The sequence below is a fragment of the Typopeltis vanoorti genome, chromosome 2 (assembly GCF_054136105.1).
Source record: "Typopeltis vanoorti isolate ZY-2024b chromosome 2, IOZ_Tvanoo_1.0, whole genome shotgun sequence".
Taxonomy (NCBI): domain Eukaryota; kingdom Metazoa; phylum Arthropoda; class Arachnida; order Uropygi; family Thelyphonidae; genus Typopeltis; species Typopeltis vanoorti.
The window spans coordinates 29,046,474-29,069,741 of record NC_143550.1 but is presented as its reverse complement, the minus strand read 5'-3'; the positions used below and the strand labels follow the sequence as shown (position 1 = coordinate 29,069,741).

The 23,268-nt window shown below is 33.8% G+C and overlaps 1 protein-coding gene across 1 annotated transcript in view; it reads right to left on the bottom strand.

Annotated features, from left to right (window-relative positions):
- The window catches only part of LOC150108900 (chromatin remodeling protein domino-like), a 731,915-nt gene that overhangs the window by 684,340 nt on the left and 24,307 nt on the right, over nt 1–23,268 (bottom strand). The window contains exon 2 of the mRNA XM_090410792.1: nt 10,494–10,618. The gene's annotated coding sequence lies outside the window, so the exon portion shown is untranslated. The remainder of the gene's footprint in view (nt 1–10,493; nt 10,619–23,268) is intronic.

Sequence of the window (23,268 nt, the reverse complement as noted above, 5' to 3'; positions counted from 1 at the left end):
TCGCACGGTGTGAGATCAGGACTGTATGGAGGGTGTGGTATGATATCTGTGTTGTTCTTCTGCAAAACGTCCACTATACAACCAGCAATATGTGGCATTGCATTATCGTGGTGCAATAAGAAGCCATTCTTCAGTAATGGACGCTTCCTTTTGATGTGCTTGATGATAATCGCTGCTGTGTTGATCATTGTCTCTGTGATGGACGTTGAAGGTCCTCCCTCACGTTCAAGATCTTCCACATTTTGCCTTCATTCCTTAAAAGTTTTATGCCAGCGAAAAACAATTGCCCTCGACATTGCTTCATCGTGGAAAGTTTCGCTTATCATGTTAAAAGTGTCCGATGTCGATTTTTGCAAACACACACAAAATTTAATCGCATAACGCTGTTCCAAGGATGCTTCCATTTTGAAGACTGGTCGCGCCTCGTAGGCACGCCGATGAGCACTTGCGTTTAGTCATGTGACACTCTGGCACATCAGCCCGTATACACCATCTATCAACCTCTTTTGTTAATACAGACAGCAACATTTCTTTATTCCACAGAAATTAATATTGTGATGAGTGGTTTTGCCACAGTAAAATTAGTCTTATTACTTATTGAACAGCCCATGAATATTGTGCAATTAACTATTAACGAAACTTCATTCACTTATGATAATAATGTAAACAGAAGTCTAATAATTAAAAAATGCATTTATTTACAAACAGATAAAAATTTTATAATCTTATTGAATTAATAAGATTATACAAGATACAATTTCTCACTCTCAGCAACTTAATCAAAAATAAAAGGAAAAAAAATCCTTCATTAATCTTTTCAAGGTTTATAAATTGTTTTCCATAAGTACGTATGCATATGTAATCAGTTCAAAATAAGATCTCCTGTGATTGGACACTAATCTCCTTCTACAAAAAAAAAAACGTATCCCTACCTTAGCAAACAAGCAAAGGTTTCTCCACTAACCACACTAATGTCTCTCATACAATCCATATCTTAACTTAATATCAATGGTAATACAATTTTAATATGTACTTTGCATCCAGAACTTTGACATGCATGCACATCAAGATCATGCAGGTGGTTAAAACAATTACAATGTTCTATCTTTCAGATTATGTGGCAATTTTTCATCTCACTGAGATATGGAAGTAACAGTAATAATTCCATATTAATGGAGAATTACTATTACTTCCATTCAACAGTCCACCAGAGCGCCTAGACCAGGGGTCGCCAAACTTCTTTCAAGAGTTTCTTGAGTTTTTATCGACCCCCTCTATTTTACTATGACATAATTATAATAGGACAAGCAAAAAAGATGCTTATGTGAGTTTTTAGATTGTTTATTTTATAGTTACAGGTTTATTGTATGTATAATATAGTATATATTATTATATTACTATTACTACTACTATCACTAGTAATATCACTGGTATTACTAGTGATATTAATATACTGGTATTAATAAACTACTGCTCAACTCTTCAACATAGAGAAGTTTAGTTCGTGAATGAATAACGATTGAATTATGATATGTATGTTGACGAATTTTAGAACATTAACGCTCACTTGTATGTCGATGCGCAAAAAATAAGACTGGGATCGAATATGTGTAAATATAAGTAAATAAGAACCGTGCACGTGTTGCAATCTCGCTCCTGCCGTGCCAGCTGGGCGGGAGCCACCGACATCTGTTTATTTGTAAATACGTAATTTTGGTCTACATCACTGGCCTCCATAACTATTTTCATGACCTTGCTCCATCTTACAGATCCTATTCATGTCACTGTTCCCACGATTCACTCTTAATTGCATTGTCATTCTGGATGGAGGTAATCCAAGTTAACCGAATTAAATATTACCAGTACAATGATGCCTTATATTTTTTCTATCGACCCCTAACAATGTTATATCGACCCCTGGGGGGGGTCGATATCGACCACTTTGGCGACCACTGGCCTAGACTAAATGTTATCTATTCATAACTGGAATACTGGAATACATAACTAATATAACTGTAATGCTCTCACACACTGCAAGGAAGAAATCGCATAACAGAGAAAATTTCCAGAAATGAAAGTAATAAAAAACTGAGTGTCGGCGTATAAGACGCACCCTGTTTTTCAGACTTATTTTCAAAGGGAAAAAAGTGTCTCTTATACGCCGGCAAATATGGTAATTACAATTTATGGGACACATGAATGGTGAGTATTCATGTATAACATTCCAAATTTGAGAATGTTATTATTTTTGTTTAGGTATAGATTGTGAAAGTGTGCGTGTGTCACAGATTTCTTTGTACAGTCTTTCCAGAAGAAAATAACATTTGTGTAACACTAAATCCAGTCTTTTGTAGATAATGTGTGGTTTGATAAACAAGATTTAATGGGTTCTTTAAGTGAAATATATTCCTGATGTTATTCAAGATGAATTTGAGCAGAATGACCAGCTTGTCCATAACACAAGATGCAAAAGCAGGGGATTCTGTAAACTGTGTCTTCCATAAGTACGTATGCACATATAATCAGTTCAAAATAAGATCTCCTTACTGTGATTTAACACTAATCTTTCTACAAAAAAAAACTTGTCCCTACCTTAGCAGACAAGCAAAAGTTTCTCCCTTAACCACACTGATGTCTCCTCATGAACTCCATATCCAGATTTTAACTTAATATCAATGGTATTACAATCTTAATATGTACTTTTCATCCTTAACTTTTATTATTAAGTTTATTAAGGCATTAAGTTTAAGAACTGGATGGAAAGAGACTTGTAAATCAATTTGTCGAAGTAGCTTGCTATTTTTTTTAAAAAGTCCTTTAACATATGAAATACAAATACTGGTAACTTCTTCAGGAAGGTTAAAATGATGGCCATAATTATTTTATAGATAGTTTTGGTATTATAACTATTAGATATAAAAGTAGCTCTGATGATAGACAGATCTTTGTTTAGAAAGGAATTTGTAAATCATTTTATGAGCTCTGTCCCCTAGAGATTTAGCTACACCATATTTCTGACAAGGGCAATGATGTGAATTATTAGATTTATTACTATTATTGGGTTGGCAAATAAGTTTGTTTGGTTTATGCGTTAGTAGAAGCTATTGTTGCGCTACAGCGCAACTATTGCACAGTTGAAAGGCGACATTTCACATAACCTTTCAGTGAATTTTCGTTCGGCCTACTTCAGTTGCGCACGTGTGTGTGTGTAACATATTTTTAGAAATGGAAGGAAATAACGTACATTACTGGCATAATTTGCTTTTTTATTTCAAAAAAGGCAAACGAGCCGCGGAGGCCCATAAAAAAATATGCAGCATATATGGGAACGGTGCCTTAACAGAACGTGTATGCCAAAAGTGGTTTGCCAAATTCCGTTCTAGAGATTTCAACGTCAGTGATGCACCTCGCGGCGGTCACCTGACCGAGGTTGATTCGAGTGTTGTGAAAGATATCATCGACAAAAATCCGTCCCAAAAGGTACGTGAGATTGCTGCAGTACTGAATATATCCCATACGTGTTGAAAACCATTTGCACAAGCTGAGATATGTTTAAAAACTTGATGTTTGGGTCCCGCATGACTGCTCGCATATCCATCTGTGATTCGCTGCAATGTCACCAAGAAAAACGACCCATTTTTGAAGCAGATGATTATGGAAGATGAAAAATGGGTGGCGTATGATAACGAGGTATGTAAAAGATCATGGGGGGCACAAGCGCAAACCGCTGCAAACAACCTCGAAAGCGGGATTGCACCCAAAGATCACGGCGCTCTGTGTGGTGGGATTATAAAGGTGTTGTCCACTACGAGGTGTTACCATCAGGCAGAACCATTGATTCAACTGTCTACTGCTCACAGTTAATGTGACTGGCCTGTGCAATTTGGCCTGTGCCTGTACAAAACGTCCTGCATTGGGAAATCGGAAAGGAGTTGTTTTTCACCACGACAACGCCAGGCCCCACACATCATCAACAACCCAGAGTAAATTGTGACGTCTTGGCCGGGATGTTTTGCCGCATCCTCTGTATTCACTGGACCTGGCACCTTCCGATTACCACTTATTCTGATCGTTGCAGAATTCTCTGAACGGGAAAACTTCGCTAATGAGGAGGCTGTCAAAAGACACCTGGATCAGTTTTTCACCAGTAAACGTCAGGAGTTTTATGAATGCGGCATAATGAAGTTGGTGGACAGATGGCAAGAGGTCATTGATAAAGAGGGTCAATATATAACTGACAAGTATGTATTATATATATTAAATAAAATGTTTCATTCCACTCTGAAAAACTGAACGAACTTATTTGCCAACCCAATACTATTTTAAGGAATCCAGTAAATCTAATTTTTAGCAACCCATGCATTATATACAAAGCACAGGATTCAGTATAACAAAACCAAAGTGTTACATAAGTTATTTTCTTGTGGAAAGATTACAAAGAAAGCTGTGAAGCACGCATTCACAATCCAAACTTAAACAAAAACAACTGTCTTAAACTTTCTCAATTTTGGAAAGTTATACTGACTAATACCATTCATGCAGTGGCATATTTAGGTATTTCCCACAAATAGGCCCGCAGAAAGTGCCCCCCCCCCCCCATATTTAACGAACATGTTGATTTATATGCATAACCTATTTATATCGTAAATTCGTAATATAAATATATATACATATATCGGTCTGTATAGTTATGCAGAATCTGATTACATGCCAATATGCTTGCAGACTAAACTTACAATGAGGAAAAGAAAAATATTTCTCTACTTGTGAGTAGATGTGGCATATAAGGAACATGTTATAATTACAAAAATGAGAGCCCGGAAATTTCCGCTGCCCCTCAAAATTTGCCACTCTAGGCCCAGGCCTATACCTAAATACGGCACTGCATTCATGTGTTCTGTAAATTAGAATTAACTAATTATTTATGTTTATAAATATTTGAAATAATTTATTTCATTATAATCTTCTTCTTCCTAACATGGAATATAGGCCGTGTGGCCTGTTCCGGTCTCATGCCATCTCTTTCTTGGTCTTCCGATTCTTCTTTTTCCACTTATTTTGTATCTGTATAATATTTTTGGTAGTCTGCTGTTGTCCATTCGATTTAAATGTTCTAGCCATTTTTGTTTATACTGTTTTATGTAGTAATTAATTGGTTTGATTTTTAGGGATTGTAAGATTTCTTCATTTGTTTTGTGGTCCCACTTGGTATATCCAGCTGTTTTTCTGAGGAACTTCATTTCTGCTGTTTGAATTCGTTTTTCATCTTTCCTTTTCATGGTCCATGTTTCGCTTCCGTATAGTAGAGTTGGTTTTGACAAGACATTATATAGTCTGATTCTAGTGTGTTTTTGTACCAGGGATGGCTTAAATATACTGTTTATTATGCCATTTACTTTGACAAAGTTTGATATTTTAGTGTCTATGTCTTTTTCTTCTCCATATGATAGATCACATCCCAAGTATCTGAAAGTGTTTACTTGTTCTAGTATTTTATTATCTATCACTATTTTACTTCTTATTGGGTTTTCTCCTTTGAATGCCATTATTTTTGTTTTTTCTTTGGATATTGTCATATTATATTGCTTTGAGATATCATTTAATGATTTTAATGATCTTTGTAAGTCATCTTCTGATGTAGCTAATACTATTTGATCATCTGCAAATAGTAGTGCATCTATCTTCATTTGCGGGGTCATTTGTATACCAAATGGGTTATGCTGTTTCCAGATTGTTAATATTTCATTTATATATATATTGAAAAGCAGAGGTGAGAGGGTACATCCTTGTCGTACTCCTCTTGATATATCTTTCCATTCTGAGGTGTGTTCTAATTTAACTGCTATTTTATTTCCTGCATATATTTCTTGAATAGATTGTAAAAGTTGGTTTGGTATGTTTAAATTGGTTAATATTTTAAACAATTTTTGTCGACTAATTTTGTCAAAAGCTTCTTCATAATCAATAAACGCCACATGTGTTTCTTTTTGAAATTCTCTTCTCTTTTCTATTAATAATTTTAAAGTAAAAATTGGATCTATGCAGGATCGGCCTTTTCGGAAGCCATTTTGTTCTTCTAGTAATTTGTTTTCTACAATGCTGCTTAGTTTCTCTTTTAATATTCCTGCATATATTTTATATCCTGTATTCAGCAGGCTAATTCCCCTATAATTATTGCAATTGTCTTTATTTCCTTTTTTATAGATCGGGATGACCAGTGCTTTTTTCCAAGAGTTAGGGGTTTTTCCGGACATCCAAACCATATTAAAAAATTTCAAAAGTCTTTCATTAAATTTTTCACCTGCATTTTTGTATAGTTCTATATTTATATTGTCTTCTCCTGGCATTTTCCTATTTTTCATCTTCTTTAGTATATTTTTCAGTTCTAACATTGTGATATTTTCTATTAGGTCATTCTTTGTCTTATAAAATTTTAATTCATTGTTCTCATCTGTCCAGAGATTTTGGAAATAGGTCACCCATTTTTCTAAATCTATTGTTTGTATTTTTATCTTTTCTTTTATTTCTTTATTCCTGTATTTTATTACTTTATAAGTTTTGGGTTGTGGCTTAAATAAATCCTTTTCTAGTTCTGTTAGTAAACTGTTCCATCTTTCTCTATGTTTTTTCCTTACTTCTCGTTTTGCAATTGCACTATTTCTGTTATACTCTATTTCTGCTTCTATTGTTTTGGAATTTAGCCATTTCTGGTAACTGTCCTTTTTGGTTTTTATTATATTTTCTATTTCTTTGTTCCAGTTTCGTAGTCCTCTTTTTCTAATCCATTTGTGCTTTATTCCTAAGGTTTCTGTTGCTGCTTTTGTGAGAATTTGTTTCAAATTTTCCCATTCATCTTCTATGTCCCTTGATTCATGTGTGGTTTCTGTTTTTAAGTTTATGCATTTTTGATATTGTAGTCTAACTTGAGGATCCTGTAATGAAGAAATTTTGTAGCTTGGCTGGTAAGAATTTTCAATTCTATGTGTTTTTAGCCACTCTGGTTTAAAACGAATTTTTGCTGATACCATATAATGATCAGAGTTTAATTCAAAGCCTCGATACGTCTAAAATTAACTCTGTTAATTTAAAATTTGTGATAACGTAGTCAATTACTGATTTGTATCCTCTGGCTGACCAAGTATATTTATGTATTTCCTTGTGTTTAAACATTGAATTCATTATTCTCATATTATTATAAATGACATAATCGCGCAATCTGCGACCATTTTGATTACATGTATCTTCGCCAAATTTACCTATGTTTGTTTTGTATTTTTTGTTTCCTATTCTGGCATTTATATTTAAATCTCCTGCTAGCAGTAAATAGTCAGTTTTGTTTGTTTTATCTATGGCATTCTGTAATTCTTTATAAAATATACTACTGTATATACTACTTCATTATAATTATTTCTGGATATCTATTAATGCAGATGGAGCTATTCTCCTGCACCCACAGTGCTTATAATATCACACTTTCAACTGAATTGATGCTCTCTTTTTTGTGGTTGGTTTCCTATAATCGTATTAAAAATGGCAATGAAACACAGCCAAAAATTCTACAAATAAAAAAGATTTAAATTAACATAATTCCATTATCAATTACTTATAATGAGTTCTTCCACTTATGTCTTGATTTTTAAATCAACAGACTAATGTCCCTATATGGGGCCCTATGTGGGTTGTATAACTATAAAGTTAATCTAAAGAAGTCTGGCTATCAGGTCTTAAAACTAGTCTCCCAGATCTTTGGAAAATAAATGCAACCATACTTGTTAAGGTTAGGAGAGTGCTTCATTGCTGATGCCGTTTCTAAACACAGCCTCTCAGACCAGTAATGACCTCTATGCAATAAAGATGTTTTCCTCCATCTGATCCTATGTGAAGGAGTATCCAGAGCATGGTCTGCCAATCCCGACTTGCCATACAGATAATCCCGAATGTAATTTTTATGTTCTTCAAGGCGAATGTTAACTGATCTACCAGTCTATGTATCTAGAGCATGGTCTGTCATGTCCATGCTCTAGATACTCCTTCACAATCAGATGGAGGAGGAGGAGATAGTAAAGTTATTGGAACATAAAGACCAATAGATTTATCTGAAAGAGTTTATTTCAGGAGTGAACAGCCAGCAGAAGGTATTAAAAAAAAAAAAATTCCTTTCACTTCAATCCACTCACATTCAGGAAAACAATTGTCAAAACAGGATCTGCTGCTTCCTGGGAATCTGTGCATGCATTGGCTCACTAACTACCAAGTAAACTCAATGGAGTTATAATTCTACAGGCAAGACAAAAAAATGGTCTTGACTTGAGAGGTAGTGTAATGTGGAATTTTCACTCAAAAAGGAATACATTTGGAACTATAAGGCAAGCGATATGACAAGATTATGAGGCAGACTGATGCAGTGCCATGGCATAAAAATTTCTGTAAGGAAAAGATGTTTGTAAAAACATGAGGATAGTCAAGGGGTATTTGAAGGAAGCAATATGAGAATGCATACCCAAGGTTAGGAGGGTTAATGAGGTAAGAGTTACAAGGATGATGAACAGTACAATCAAGCTGTAACTAGAAAAAATAAACTGTGTAGGGTATATAAGGAGAAAGGTGATCAGAAAGGTGAAAGTGGAAGGTAAGTTAAGATTGAGCTACCACCTTGCAACGGTATATCACGGAAGTGAGTATATTGTTATGACAGATGTGAGATGTTCAACTGGAAATACTTAGGATGTTGCAGAATCTCAACATAAATACAGGTGTGGGATTAGATGGGATATGCAAGTTCAAGGTAGTAGGACGAAAGAAGCAGATGAAATAGTTGAGTTTCTGAGTGACCACTTTGCAAGGGTATATTATCCAAATGAAGATACTGATGTGACAGATGCAACAACAGAGGCTGTTCAATCGGATGTACTTAGGATGTTGCAGAATCGCAACATAATTTTGGAAAGCTTCGAGATGTGGATTTGGAGAAGGATGGAAAAAATAAAATGGACAGATAAAATAAATAATGACGAGGTCTTAAAAAGAGTAGAAGAAGAAAGGAATCTGTTAAAAAGGATAAAAAGAAGAAAAGGAAATTGGATTGGACTTATCCTGAGAGGAAATGGAATAATCAGAGATGCCATTGAAGGAAAAATAGAAGGAAAAAGACCTAGAGGAAGAGTGAGGAAAACAATGCTAGATGACATGCTGAATGGAGACAGATACACAACCTTGAAATGGAAGGCTCAGAACAGCAGAAAGTGGAAGGAAAGTTTTTGCTAATAAAAGAAGAACCTGTTCAATTGCAGAATACTACTTAAGAAGAAGAAGGATGTTGCAGAATTGCAACATAAATACGAGTGTGGGATTAGAAGCATATGAGCTGACATTTTACAAGAATGTGAAAAGGAATTTGCAATGGCTCTGACTAGGCTGTTTTAGTCTCAGCTCTAGTAAAGACCAAAGAGAGTTGGGAGGAGGACAAAATAATTCCTTTGCATAAAGGAGGCTATAAGACTGCAGTAGCAAAATATAGACCAATCAGTATCTCAGGAGTGGTAGTAAAAAGTACTAGAAAAGTTGGGTAAGGAATTTATAGATAAGAATGTGATGTTCTATGAGGGGAAGAGGAAGAATGGTTTTGTGAAAAGTCATGCCTTAATAATTTACAAACTTCTTTATATTAGAGTGATTGATGAGTCAGATAAAGGGAATGGATACATGATGATAATTTATACAAAGGAAAATAACAAGAAACCACATGGAATTCTGATACATAAATTGTTAAAAATGAGGATCCAAGAGAAAGCAGGTGACTGACTAGCAGTGTACCAGAAGGCTTAGCACTTTAACTACTAGTGTTTAATTTGTACATAAATGATATAGGAAATACTCAGAAGTGAAATATTCATATGTTTGCTGATGATGTAAACTTTGGTAGGGTAATAGTTAATCAAGGTGATATACAGAGTTTGCATAATGATTTAAACAGGCTGACAGTATGGGCAAAAGATAATGGGTCTCAGTTTAATGTATTTTGAGATAAAAAGATTATAAGCTATGTACCATATTATTCCCATTCTTAAGTAAATTCCAGTAAAGAACTATAAATTGAAATTCAAAAATCCGTAACTTTCATAAATTTTCTTGCAGCCATATGATATTAATCAATAAAAATTCAAATGCATTAGAAAAAAAAAATCCAAAGATTTGCATCAAATTTTTGCTATCGATAATATTGGAAACACTTTCAGATAAAACGATATATTATAATGCAACCCTAGCAAGCTTATTTGCTTACATTTCTGCAGTTTGGTGCCAGCCTAACAAAATAAATAAATGTAGAAATTCCTTAACCTATGATAATTTTTAATAAACAGTAAGTCCTGTAAATTTAAATTCATACCTTCTGAAACATTTAAGTGAATTCTGATTTCTAAATCATATGAAAACTGTGAAATGTTTTACTGAGATTTGGATACAGAAAATTATTTAAAATCATATTTACTTACACTGCCTGAGTAATTTAAATGTTCAAAACATTCTTTAAAGCAGGATTCAGAAACAGAAATCTGTCCAAATGGATAACTCTTCTTTTTCTTATTTCTTCTTTGATTTTTGCATTTTTTTAAGGAATCTATATTTAAGCAAACAACTCCATTAAGATAAATAAACATTGAAACATTAAATACAACTTGCTTAATTAAAACTAATATGTGTATTCTTTATTATGCAATAATTAGACTTTTCATCTATTTCTTAACGATAATGACCTGAGAGCTCCAGCATATGAGAAATCCCACGTTCTGCTCCACACATACTTCTGAACTGCCCTCTGTTGTTATAGTTGTGGTTTAGTGTGGCTTTCTGATTCTTTGTGTAACATCACTCAGAACATGCTGTAGGAACAAAATTTCTACAGCATGCTCTAAGTGCTACTACATCAAAGCAGGTACAGAAAATATGAATGCATAATTGATAAAAGTTTATTTTATTTATTTTAAATGTCCACAAGGTATGCCATTTTTACAGCTGACTTGGTTATTTAAATTATACTGTGTGTGTGTGTGCACGCATTATGCAGGCATTTGTATAACTCCACTGAGAAAAAATTACATGGAACATCAGTACCTGCATAATCACAACTGATTTACTACCCACACACACAAACCTAATTTATACTCCTATGCTAGCCTATTAATTTTTTGCAACTATACACAGTAAATAGATCACTTTTTTTATCGTAGATTTTCTTATACTATTAGTTAAACATTAAGTTCATAAATTACCATGGATTTTTTTTTCTAATATTACAATAGGCATAATTCTGTGCACTTTTCAAAAATATTTCTGAAGAGTATTATTGAGCTTCACACACAGCATTCATTCTTGAGCACAGTCTCAAAGAATCCAGAGGATATCCTGACAATTTTACATAATTATTTATATTATTACAAGTTTCCTAAGAATAATATTCTTTCAAATTAATCTGCTTTTTGTGATGTCTCTAATGTTTTTAAGACTTAATTTTTGGGTCTTCTAAAGAAGTAACATCATCAGTTCACTTTGTGTTTCCTCAGATCCTGTTATGAAACACAATTAACTATTCCTCTCATATCTGCACAAACATTCTTGAACTATAATCACATCAAGTTCCCTTCTAATATTTCATTATGAGATTATAATAAGATCATCATAAGATTATGGCATGGATACTATCTGGTTAGTATTTTTTTGGTGATCTCTAATATTTGATCAAGTGTTTAATTTTTAACCAAACATTCAGTTCAATAGGCTAAAATCAGATTAAACATTATGGTGTTCTGCTATACTGCTAGTTTAGGCAATTTCTCTCTCCTACCATTCCCCCCCCCCCCATATCTATTTTCATATTTAATTTTCCATCTTCAATAAATAAATATTGTGTATGATGATTATTTAGGAGAAATAATATTATTTCTCCTAAATCCAAGAACTGACTGAAAGAACCTGAGTCTTTCAATCAAAAGGCAAATTAGTCAGTCTAATACTGAAGTGGAGGTTTTGGAAACTTGGGTATCTTGAGTCCCAGCAAGAAAAAAGTTGCTGAGACTCAGAAATCCGAGATCACATCGGCAATGATATGTACCAGTATCTTACACCTAATTTACATCAAATAATCTTCTGGTACCTGCTTCAATTCTAATTGTTGACTTGCAATCAAAATATAAGATATGTATTGCTTCTATGTCCTATTTGCACAATATAGTAGTGTTTTGAACAGCTTTTCTCTTAGAACCATATGTTGTTACATATCTAGAAAATTTAAATACAGATCCTTGATACATTCACATAATTTCTCAATCTGTCTTCAAGTGAAAATCTGATTCCCCCTCTGGTTTGGCTGAACCTAGCTGTTATTCTGTAAATTTCTCTTTCAGAATTTTTTTCAGCTATTCTCAAACATGCTTCAATGGAACACTTAGCAGAAGACCATCTAAATTCTTACATTGTTCTATTTTATTTTTTTTTTTTACAGAAAATTGCTATTAGAGTCCAACTCCCATCATAAAAGATATACAGTGGCCACACTGTATATCTTTTACAGTGGACATCCAGTATCTTTAGTTTTTCAATATGATATTATTTCCTTGGACTGTTCATCAACTCTTTCACTGCTGAAAATATTGATGCTGGCCAAACTCTCCTTGCAGAATGATTTTCTTTCACAATTCAAAAAAAACATTTTTTTTTTTTTCAATTCAAAGTTGCCCAAAAAGGTAACACATGAATTATGTTTTATTAAATTTATTATTTTTATATAATACTAAACAGTCTGTAGGGCAGCCAATATTTGTCACCCATAGATCTGCTGCTGCACTCTTTCCATTTCTTCACTTCAAATGATGTGTTTGATCATATCTTCAAAGAAAAATCAGTGTACCATTTTAATTGCTGCTCTCAGCATGAAAAAAGCCTGCAAATATTATGTTTTTTCTCTGTATTTACTTTATACTGTCTGAGAATTTTGAACTGCTATGTGCTGGAGGTGAAAAGAGAACGTTCCGTATTACTTCAAGTCCTGACACAAACATTCATCAAAAGAAATGTTTCAAAACAGGTATGTAAGCTGTCATGTTTATAGAAAGTAAACAAGAAATTTTTTTGTGACAAAAATTTTACATCAATTAAATTTACTTCCACAGAAATTCATACTTATGTGGAAGTAAATTTAACTGATATCAAATTTTTCTCACACAAAATAAAATGCAATAAAAGAATTCATTTTAAAAAGAACCACCATAGCATAAGTAAGACAGTAGATGATCAGTAAATTCCTAATTCAAAAAAAAATAATTCTTTTATTGCATTTTATTTTGTTTTCCACTGTTAATGTACTGAGGATGCTTTTGATACTTGTGCAAAAACTTCACACTGATTAAATTTGTTTAAGTTTAGTAAGTTTGTGTTTCTGTCTTTAATTTCTACAAAAATTCATCACAATACTCATGTTTGAAAATTATGGAGACAACTACCGTGTTTGAATAAAAACTTTAGTTTACTATTACTAAAATTTTACAATTCGAAGTTTCGACCTTTATGTCAAGGTCATCTTCTGGAGCGTACAAATATACACAAGAAACAAGCTATACTACAATCATACTGGTTCGTTAAAGACACTGACTAACCACTACCACAATTGTTGGCCTGACCTCTGGTGGAAAAAAAAAAAAAAAAAAATTATACATCAACGCTAGAGTCCTATTATTTGTGTTGTCTACTATATACATATATTAACATCATTCCAGCCAGTTTGAGTGGAATGGTTTCTAATACTAGCGGATTGGCTAAAGTCCTGACTTATGTTGAATCTTTCATATTAGGTTGGCTGAATGTGTGCCATCCAGATCCTTGGAATTTTCATACCATCTTTATTGTTGATATTTGGGTGGTTTATCAGGATTTCGCAGGATTCTTTAAATTTTCTTTCATACCATGTTTTTGTGCGGTGTAAGGAGCAGGTGCTTTTCCAGTTGATTTGGTGTAAGGTGTTAAGCGCATGGTCTGAGAGGCCTGCTTCACCATAATGGTTATATTTAATGTGTCTAATGTGTTCTTTCTTGCGTATAGGGATTGTCCGTCCTGTTGAAAGGACTCATGTTTGACCTGTCAAGTGGTGTTATTCTTGTGGCATTATATTAGACAATGTAACAAGTCATTACTCACTGATTGGTCTTTCTATCTCTCTCTCTCTCTCTCTTTCCTGATTTCATGCAATTTTTATGACATATAGTAAGCATAAACACTTTTCACCATTAAAGGGATAAAAATCCTATGTTGTTATATAGCCAGTAAGTGATCTATGAGTTTCAATGCCGAAAAACTATCGGCGAAGGCAATTTGAAGCAAAGGTGGAGCAAGCTCCCTCACTATTCTTGATATTCTTTCATAATGTAAAACACAGCTCCTAGGAGATGTAATACTGTCATTACATTATGAGGAGAGGTCACTACCATAGATCGTAGTTCTCGATCTTGAGTTTCACTTACTGGCTATATAACAACATAGGATTTTTATCCCTTTAATATCTATTAAGTTGCCAGAAAACTAGTCATTTGGCTTTTCATTTTAATTACTTTTCACCATTTTTGCAACTTCTGGGAAGTAAATGCCCATGTGACATAGATCAGGAGATTCCTTCTGCTATACGCAAAAATATTATGCTTATCAGGCTTATGGTATTTAATATAATACTTGTGTTCTTCTAGTCATATAAAAGCAATCTTCCTGTTTGTCCAAAATAACCCACATAATAAGATTTATATTCTTCAGACAAACTGTTACAGAATGAAATACAACATATTAATTCCACCTTTTTATCAAATGGTTTTAAGGATTCTTTTATCAGAAGAGCTTTTAACAGTTATGGTATTTCTATATCTTCAAATACAGAAGAAATTACTCACATTCCTATCCTCAATGTGCAAGGCATTAGAGAAAGCATAGCAAAAATCTTAAACCACTGAATATATATGTTGCCTTTCGACCTATCAGAAAAATACCACCGCCTTTCTCACTTCTTCTAAGGACATGCTTCCACCTCTCAATTATCCAGGCACCTAACACATTCATTGCTCTTGTGCCGGATATCCGGCAAGTGTCATTAATGATTTCTTTTCTAAAAATCAATGTTTCTAACATCCTGTGGGGATTAAAACAGAAAAAATTCAAACTTCTAAATGTTTTATGACAGCTTTTAAACAAAAGTAAAGCTTATTACTACAATTCTTTGTACCATGTTTCTATCATCAAATGTTAGCAACGCTGAATGGAAGTTACTTGTCACGCAGCCGTTTTAAGACGTGATACAATGTCAATAAGTTACAGTTTACCATTGTAATATGATAGTGTGTTAATAAAAAGTTACCTCGATAACTTATATTTTTTTTGCCCATAACAATGTCCAAATTTAAAGATAAGAAAAGAAAAATAGATCAAGAAGGCAGAACTTTTCAGGAAAAATGGGAGAAGGCATACTTCTTTGTGGAACTAAAAAATAAATACATGATTCTACTATATGCATTTGACAGATAATTTATGCTATGTGTATGTACATTTTATAGCAGAAAACACAATGTTGATCTATAAAAAAAACACACACACACAAAAAAAAAAACTCCCCTCCAAAATCATTAAAACATGAGCCACCGCTAACCAACACTCTTTTAAAGTCCATTTTAAAAGTCACCGAGCCAACCTCACCACCTCCTCTTTCATTCCATCTACTTCTGTTCTTTGGGGCACTCTCCCCCACTCTGCCTTCCCCAAAGATTACAAGCAAAATGTGAGATTCCTCCTTTCTTCTATTCCTCTTTCCAATACATCACTAATGTGCTATAGGTCTCATGGCCTTTCATGTGCAGATTAGATAAAAAAAAAAAAAAAATGTCGGCGTAGTGAAAGAATATAACCTAAAGTGCCATTATGAAACAAACCATAAGAATTGTGATAAATATACAGAAAGATGAGTGATGACAAACTTAAAGATTTAAAAAATGAACTGAAGTTTCAACAGAGGATATTTTCGAATGCTATCACAAGTGATGTTGCTGCTGTAGTTAAGTGAAATAATTGCTCGGGCTTTGAAACCTTTTACTGATAGATAATTTATTAAAAATTGTATTTTAAGTGCAGTCTAAATCATATGTCCAGAAAAAAAGCAAGCATTTCAAAGTATAAGCCTATCAGGAAATACAGTTGCGGAGTGTGTTGAAGATATAGCAGAACTTCCAAGATATATTGCATGAAAAAATAAAAAGTTTTGTGTTTTCCATTGCAGTTGACGAATGTACAGACATTATTAATACTTCCCGGTTAGCAATATTTATTCGTGAAATTGAGGACGATATGAATGTGAATGAAGAACTATGGGATATAGTGCATATGTCAGGAACAACGACAGGAAATGACTTATATTTGTGTATTGAGAAAAGTCTTGAAAATGCGCACACAGACTGGTCAAAATTAGTAAGTGTGACTACAGATGAGGCTCCTGCTATTGTTGGTGTTAACGTCGGACTTGTTACAAAACTTCAAATGAAAAAGGAAATGTTGTGCAAGGACAAACTTAAATCGTTTCATTGCATAATACACTAGAAGTCACTTTGTGCTAAAAAAACTAAAGCTGGAGCACGTCATGAGTGTAGTAATTAAAAGAGTAAACTGGATATACTTTCACGCCTTGAATCATCGACAAAAAATTCAATGCTTCGTTGGATGAATTGGATTCAAAATACAGCAGTTTGCTATATTATACGGAGGTTAGGTGGCTTAGTTGTGGTGTCATTTTAAAAAGATTTTTTGAACTCTTAAAAGAAATTGACATGTTTACTTCATCCAAAGGAAAATTGATTCCTCAGCTCATCAATGAAGATTGGTGCAAGGACTTGGCCTTTTTAGCTGATATAACAAACCACAAACACTTTGAATTCATAATTAAAAGAAACATGTATTAACCACAGTGAAAATTATTTAATTGTAAATATTTCATCCTAAGTATCTTAGGATATCATCAGTACAGTAGTTTTAAACAATAATAGGAATAACATACAGTTAGTTATAAAAAAAAAAAAAACTTTCAATTCAGTTCACCTTTTTTAATTAATACTGAAAATGTTGACGAAGAATTACAAATGGAAGTAGTAATTGAACTTCAGTGCAATACTGAATTAAAAAATAAATATAACGAAGTTGGCATACCAAATTTTTATAAATACTTCAGCAGTAAATATCCCAAATAAATTTATTGTGTAAAAATATTGTCAATCTTTGAAAGCACTTATGTATGAGAGCAATTATTTTCAATTATGAAACTTAATAAGTCAAAGTTCCACTCATGGATAAAAGATTCTAGATTAAATGCAATACTTTATATTGCAACATGAAACAAAAGCAGATAGTGACATGTTAGTTCAGAGGAAAAGATGTCAGGTTTCAGGATCAACATCAAATTAAAAAAAGGACTCGTAGATAAAAATCTTTATTTTTGTAAGTCAAAATTATGTATTTAAATAATTTTCTTAAAGTACGAATAAAATGTAATTTAACTTAACCGTTTCTGATATACATCTAATTGGCTGGCCCTTTGCTGCGTTTAAGTTTGAGACCCCTGGGCTAGAAGAACACAGGTCTTACATTAAATACCACATGCCTGAACAGTATGGACTTGCAGAGCATGCTATCAATACTAAACATAGAGTTCAGGGGAACAAGACAACAGTTCTTCATGAAAGTGTTTCCTCATAGAACAGCTTTATAAAGTAATGTACACAACTTTACTTCACTGTCTTAACTTAAACAGATCCGATGGTCTAAATCTATCCCCTTTATGGGAGATAGTACTTTTTAAATCAGCTAATCTTTCCTAACTTTATATTGCCTAAATATATATTTTTTAAATAAGTTAGAAATTACTGACCTTTTATAGTTATCTTACATTAGCCACTTAGTTGGCTTTTTAGAATTGCCTGTTAATGTTTAATTGTCATTCCATGATCTTGTACTGACAATACCTATGATACTTAAGCGAAAATTCTACACTAATAAATTTTCTACATGAGTTTTCCTCCAGTGTTATAATGCTTTTCAACAAAGACTGAAAAGTGCTAGAATTTAACTGAATTGTATTCATAACAGATATCTCCACATACAAAATCCAAACATGTTTAAAGTTGTTTGAGCAGACATTTTTTAATTGCAAAAGTCAGCTCGAGAATACTCGATCTCAGCAACAACCCCATTTTAAATTGTGCTTGATATAATTCAAGTTGGCAGAATCAATATTTTCTCCAAATTTTTCTGTTATCCAAGATTTGGTCTTGTTTTCAAACAACATGAATTATCCCTGCAATAAGATTTATATAACACAGTCTACAATTAACCTCTGAAAGCTGCATGACTGATTCCTTTTAAAATATTCATTTATACTCATTTTATCCCTCAAAATAATAGAGTGTGCCCATTAAGTAATGAGATTGATTTTTTACAGGACAGCCCTTTGAATAAAGGTAACAAATGTGTTATAGTTTTGACCATTAGTGTGTTGTAATCATAGGTGCAACTTTCAAATCAGGTGGCACAGGCATTTTCAAGCAAAGAGATGAGATAAAATTTTATTGTAAATTAGGAAAAACTGCTACAGAAGTGTACCAAGGCCTAAAAAAAGTTTACAGTGATGATGTATGAGCCATGCACGGGTATTCCACTGATCTTCAACGTTTAAAGAGGAGAGGGAGTCCCTGAAGGATGGATCACACTGTGATGGCCAGTTTCTGCACAGAAAAATGAAAATGTGGTGAAAGCTAGGGACGTTGTTGCCCATGACAGGCAAATAACTACTAGGCCACTAGCTAGCTTGATGTTGGGAAGGAAATGGCCAGATTAATCTTAGAAAGAGATATACACAAGAGGAAGATTTATTCGAGGTTTTTTGCCACACATGTTGATACACAAACACAGAGAGAGCACTAGGCGGCATGTTGTCAAAATTTCATCCATGCAGTTGATTAAGTGTGTGATGTGTTGCAAAGAATTGTCACCTGTGATGAAAGCTGGTATTTTCAGTTTAATCCAGAAATAAAACATCAGAGCATGGAATGTCTTCTCCCCAGCAGAAGTCAAGTTGCAAAAATCATGTATCAAGACAAGGGTCATTTTTTTCGACACTACTGGAATTATCCACTGCAAATTTACTGTGTGCTGAAGCAGTTTCTGGCTTTGAGGTTGATCTGTGTGATGAGTACCTTCCCCCATTTGCCAGGTGGCTCTCTCACTTTTTCCTCTTCCCAAAGATGAACTGTGCCGTGAAAGGGGAGTGCTTCAGTGACACTGAGACATCCAACGTGGTGACCCTGAGACTGAAGGAGGTTCCCATTCAGGACTTTCACAGTGCTTTCAAACACCTGTATGACAGATGCAAACATTGTGTGGTGTTGGAGGGAGATTAATTTGAATCTGTATAATTGACAATTACAATACAGTTCTTTGTTTTGATATAATTGTTGTCTCATCACTTAATGGACACAGTGTATAAGCTCTTGTATCCTGAACCACTGTGAAGCAATCATTCAACTTTTCCTATATCTTTTATGCTCTCGTATGCTTATATGGTGTCAGTAATAACTAAGCCATGTTTTTTTTTTTTTTATGTTAGGCCCATATACGAGAGGTTGGCTGGTCAACCTATAATACTTGAGTACCACATATGGGTAGTGGGATGGGAAAGGAGAAACTTGTTGACAATCGATTTAAAAGGGAAATACATCAGGGGGAAGACTGTTCCACAGTTCAGCAGTAGAAGGGATGAAGGAGGAGGAAAAGAAACTTGTTCTGTGGGTTTCAAGATGTACTGTGAAGGGATGTTGGGCAGTGGCTGTACGTGTTCCAATGGGTTTAGTACAGAGTGGGAGAATTATTGATGCTGTTTCAGATGTGCATTTTCCATGAAAATATTTATAGAATATACAAATTGCAGAGACTAAATGTCTATGTGAAAGTGGGGGGAATGAGTTGGTAAGCGATGGATCATTTATCAGTATAATTGCTCTGCATTGAGTCAAGCATTTTAAGGGAGCTTTTAGGAGCCCCAATCCAAATGTGAGAACAGTATTGATAGCTGGGTGGATTTGTGATGTCTTAGTAAGTACAGTAAACCCTTGGCGAACGCGGGGATTACGACAAAATCGTGTTCCGCAAAGTTAACTTTCTATGGAAAAAATGTGTTAGGTATAGTTCAAATTAAGAAAGTATGTATAATTTAAACTAACCTAAATATTGTTGTAATTAAAAGGGAAAAATGAAACATGTTAATTGAAAGGATTTTTATTACTGCTTAATAAGTAGGTACATGATACAATTATTTTTTTGAAATGCTAGTGATTTTTGCTTGGGACAATGACTGACGCAACTCTTTAAAAGTTTCGTGGTAAGGAGCGCAGAGTTTTTCAATGCCTTTCATAAAGTGTCCTCTTCTTTCTTCATTTGGGTCAATCTCCATTGCAAAATCAGACAGTTCCTGTGCTTTTTTTAACAATTCGTTTAACTTCTTGTAAGTTAAAGGCGCTTTATCTTCTTCACTATCGGCTGGTGTTACAAGATCATCCAATTCTTCATTCGTCATTTCTTGATCGTCATTCTCGATTAATTCTTTGACTTCTCCTTCTTCCATATCTGAAATTCTTTCGCCGCCAATTGCTTTTGCAATTTGTACGATTTCTTTGGCTTCATTTTCAATCGATGGAAATCCTTTAATATTGTTGACAACTTCTGGCCAGAGCTGATGCCAGCAAGCATTCAATGTTGATGACTTCACTTGTTCCCATGCGCATTTAATCATTTCTATGCAGTAGCATATGTTGAATCGCTTCCAAAATGCCATTAGCGTGTTGTGCTTTCCTTCGTCTAGTGCTTTATTTGCAGAGGTGTAAACATGCCTGACATGATGGGCTTTGAATGTTTTTATGATCCCTTGATCCATTGGTTGGATTAAGGAAGTGGTGTTAGGTGGGAGGAATAAAACCTCTACATTTAGATGCAATGTTGTGAGGGCTTCAGCATCATGTCCTGGAGCATAATTGAGAATTAGGAGAACTTTAAAGCACAGGTTTTGCTGTTCTAAGTAATGTTTGACTTCTTTAATGAATGAATTTTCAAACCAGTTATTAAAGAGGGCTTTTGTTACCCAAGCTTTTCTATTCCACTTCCACACAACAGGCAATTGCTCAAAATTTTTTCCCTGCAATGCACGAGGCATTTTAGATCGATAAATGAGCAGAGGCTTGTACTTGAAGTTGCCTGATGCATTTCCACAAAAAAGGAAAGTGAATCTATCCTTAAAAGCTTTAAAACCTGGGGCAACCTTTTGTGTCTTTGTAATGTGGGTTCGTTGTCCCATCTGCTTATAAAATAGGCCCGTCTCATCCGCATTGAAAACTTGTTGCAGAACTCCTCTCTTCAATGAATTTCAAAAATTGGGGTTTGAATTTCTCTGCTGCTTCTTTATCTGCAGAGCCAGCTTCTCCCTGAAGCTTTACATTGTGCAAATTAAAATTTACACTAATCCCTTCCTTTCTTCCTTCCAAGACTTTTTGAAATATGGCTTCTGAGTATATGTTAAAAAGAAAAGGTGACAGCACACATCCTTGCCTTACTCCTCCTTTGATGTTAATGGAGTCTGTAATAATGTCATCAACTTGAACAGATGTCTTTTGATTCCAATAGAAGTTTTGAATGATCCTGATGTCTTTAACATCTAATCCAATTATTTTTAATAGTGCAATCATTTTAGCATGCTGGACTTTCTCAAATGCTTTCTCGAAGTCGACGAAGCAAATGAATACTTCCTCGTTTGGGTCAATACATTTTTGGAATAAGATTTGAGAACAGAAAAGGGCTTCTCTTGTTTCCAAACTGTCTCTAAAGCCAAATTGAATATCATTGATGGTGTCTTAACATTTGCTGTATATTTCTTTTTTTTTTTTAAATTATTTTCAGAAACATTTTGAGAACGTAACTCATTAGGCTGATCATTCTATAGTCATTACAAGTTTTTGCATTTGCTTTTTTAGGTAGTATGATGAAGGTTGACTGTAACCAGTCTTGAGGGATTATACCTGTATCGTAATCTTATTAAATAGCTTTACTAATATATCAATGTTGTCACCTAATAACTTTACTATTTCTGCGGTATTCTATTCAGGCCTAAGACTTTACCATTTTTAGCTGAGTTTAGAGCACATCCTATCTCTGATTTTAGAATGCATGGACACCTCCCACCATAAGCAGTGGCGGCTCGTGGCTTGAAATCGTGGGGGTGCTGCAACTTTCGAAACAGTGTATACATGTACTTACAGTGTACATGTATACACTGTAAGTACAGTGTATACATGTTTAGATAAAATATTAAAATTACCGTAAAAATTTTTTTTAAAAATTTAACATGAAAAAATATTGTTTATTATCGATAAAATTATACAGTTTGGTATAATTCAAATTTACTTAAAAATAAAATATATTTTTCTTGTTTTGTGTCGTGAAAAAATATTGTTTATTATTGATAAAATTATACAGTTTAGTATAATTCAAAATTACTTAAAAAGAAAATCCATTCCTTTAATTGCAATGTCCAAATATTTAAAGAGACGGAGTAAACACGATAAGCACTATGAACACTCTACTACTGGCACAAACTGCATATAAACAACAGTGGAACAGCACGACGGACAGTGCCACATTATGCTAATAGCTCGTATCTCACTATGATGTACATATGCTTGCGTGCGTAGCAATATGACACTGTGGTAAACACAGTTCTGTTAGCGTCCTTCGCCCTCCTAAGTGCTACAAGATGGATTTTTATTTTTTATACAAAATAAGAGAAGTGTATAGGATTGTTGATGATAAAATTAATTACAAGCAAATATAAATAAATTAATTAATATATTTATATATTGAGAAAAATTGGGGGTGCTGCAGTTCCGCAGTGTCTACGCACAAGCCGCCCCTGTTCGTAAGTATTTTCTGGGTTCTGTCTGTTATCATAAACAGTTCTTCTATATACTTCACCCATTCTTGAATTCTGCCATCGTTTTCGGATATTATTTCTCCCTTTTTGTTTCGAAGGATACATAGTTGCTTTTTCTTAAATATACCTGAGGTCTCTTTCAGCTTTGTGTAGATTAAAATTGTCATGCTTTTCCTGTAGAATTTCTATTTCTTTACATTTTTTATTCATCCAGATTTCTTTTGCTT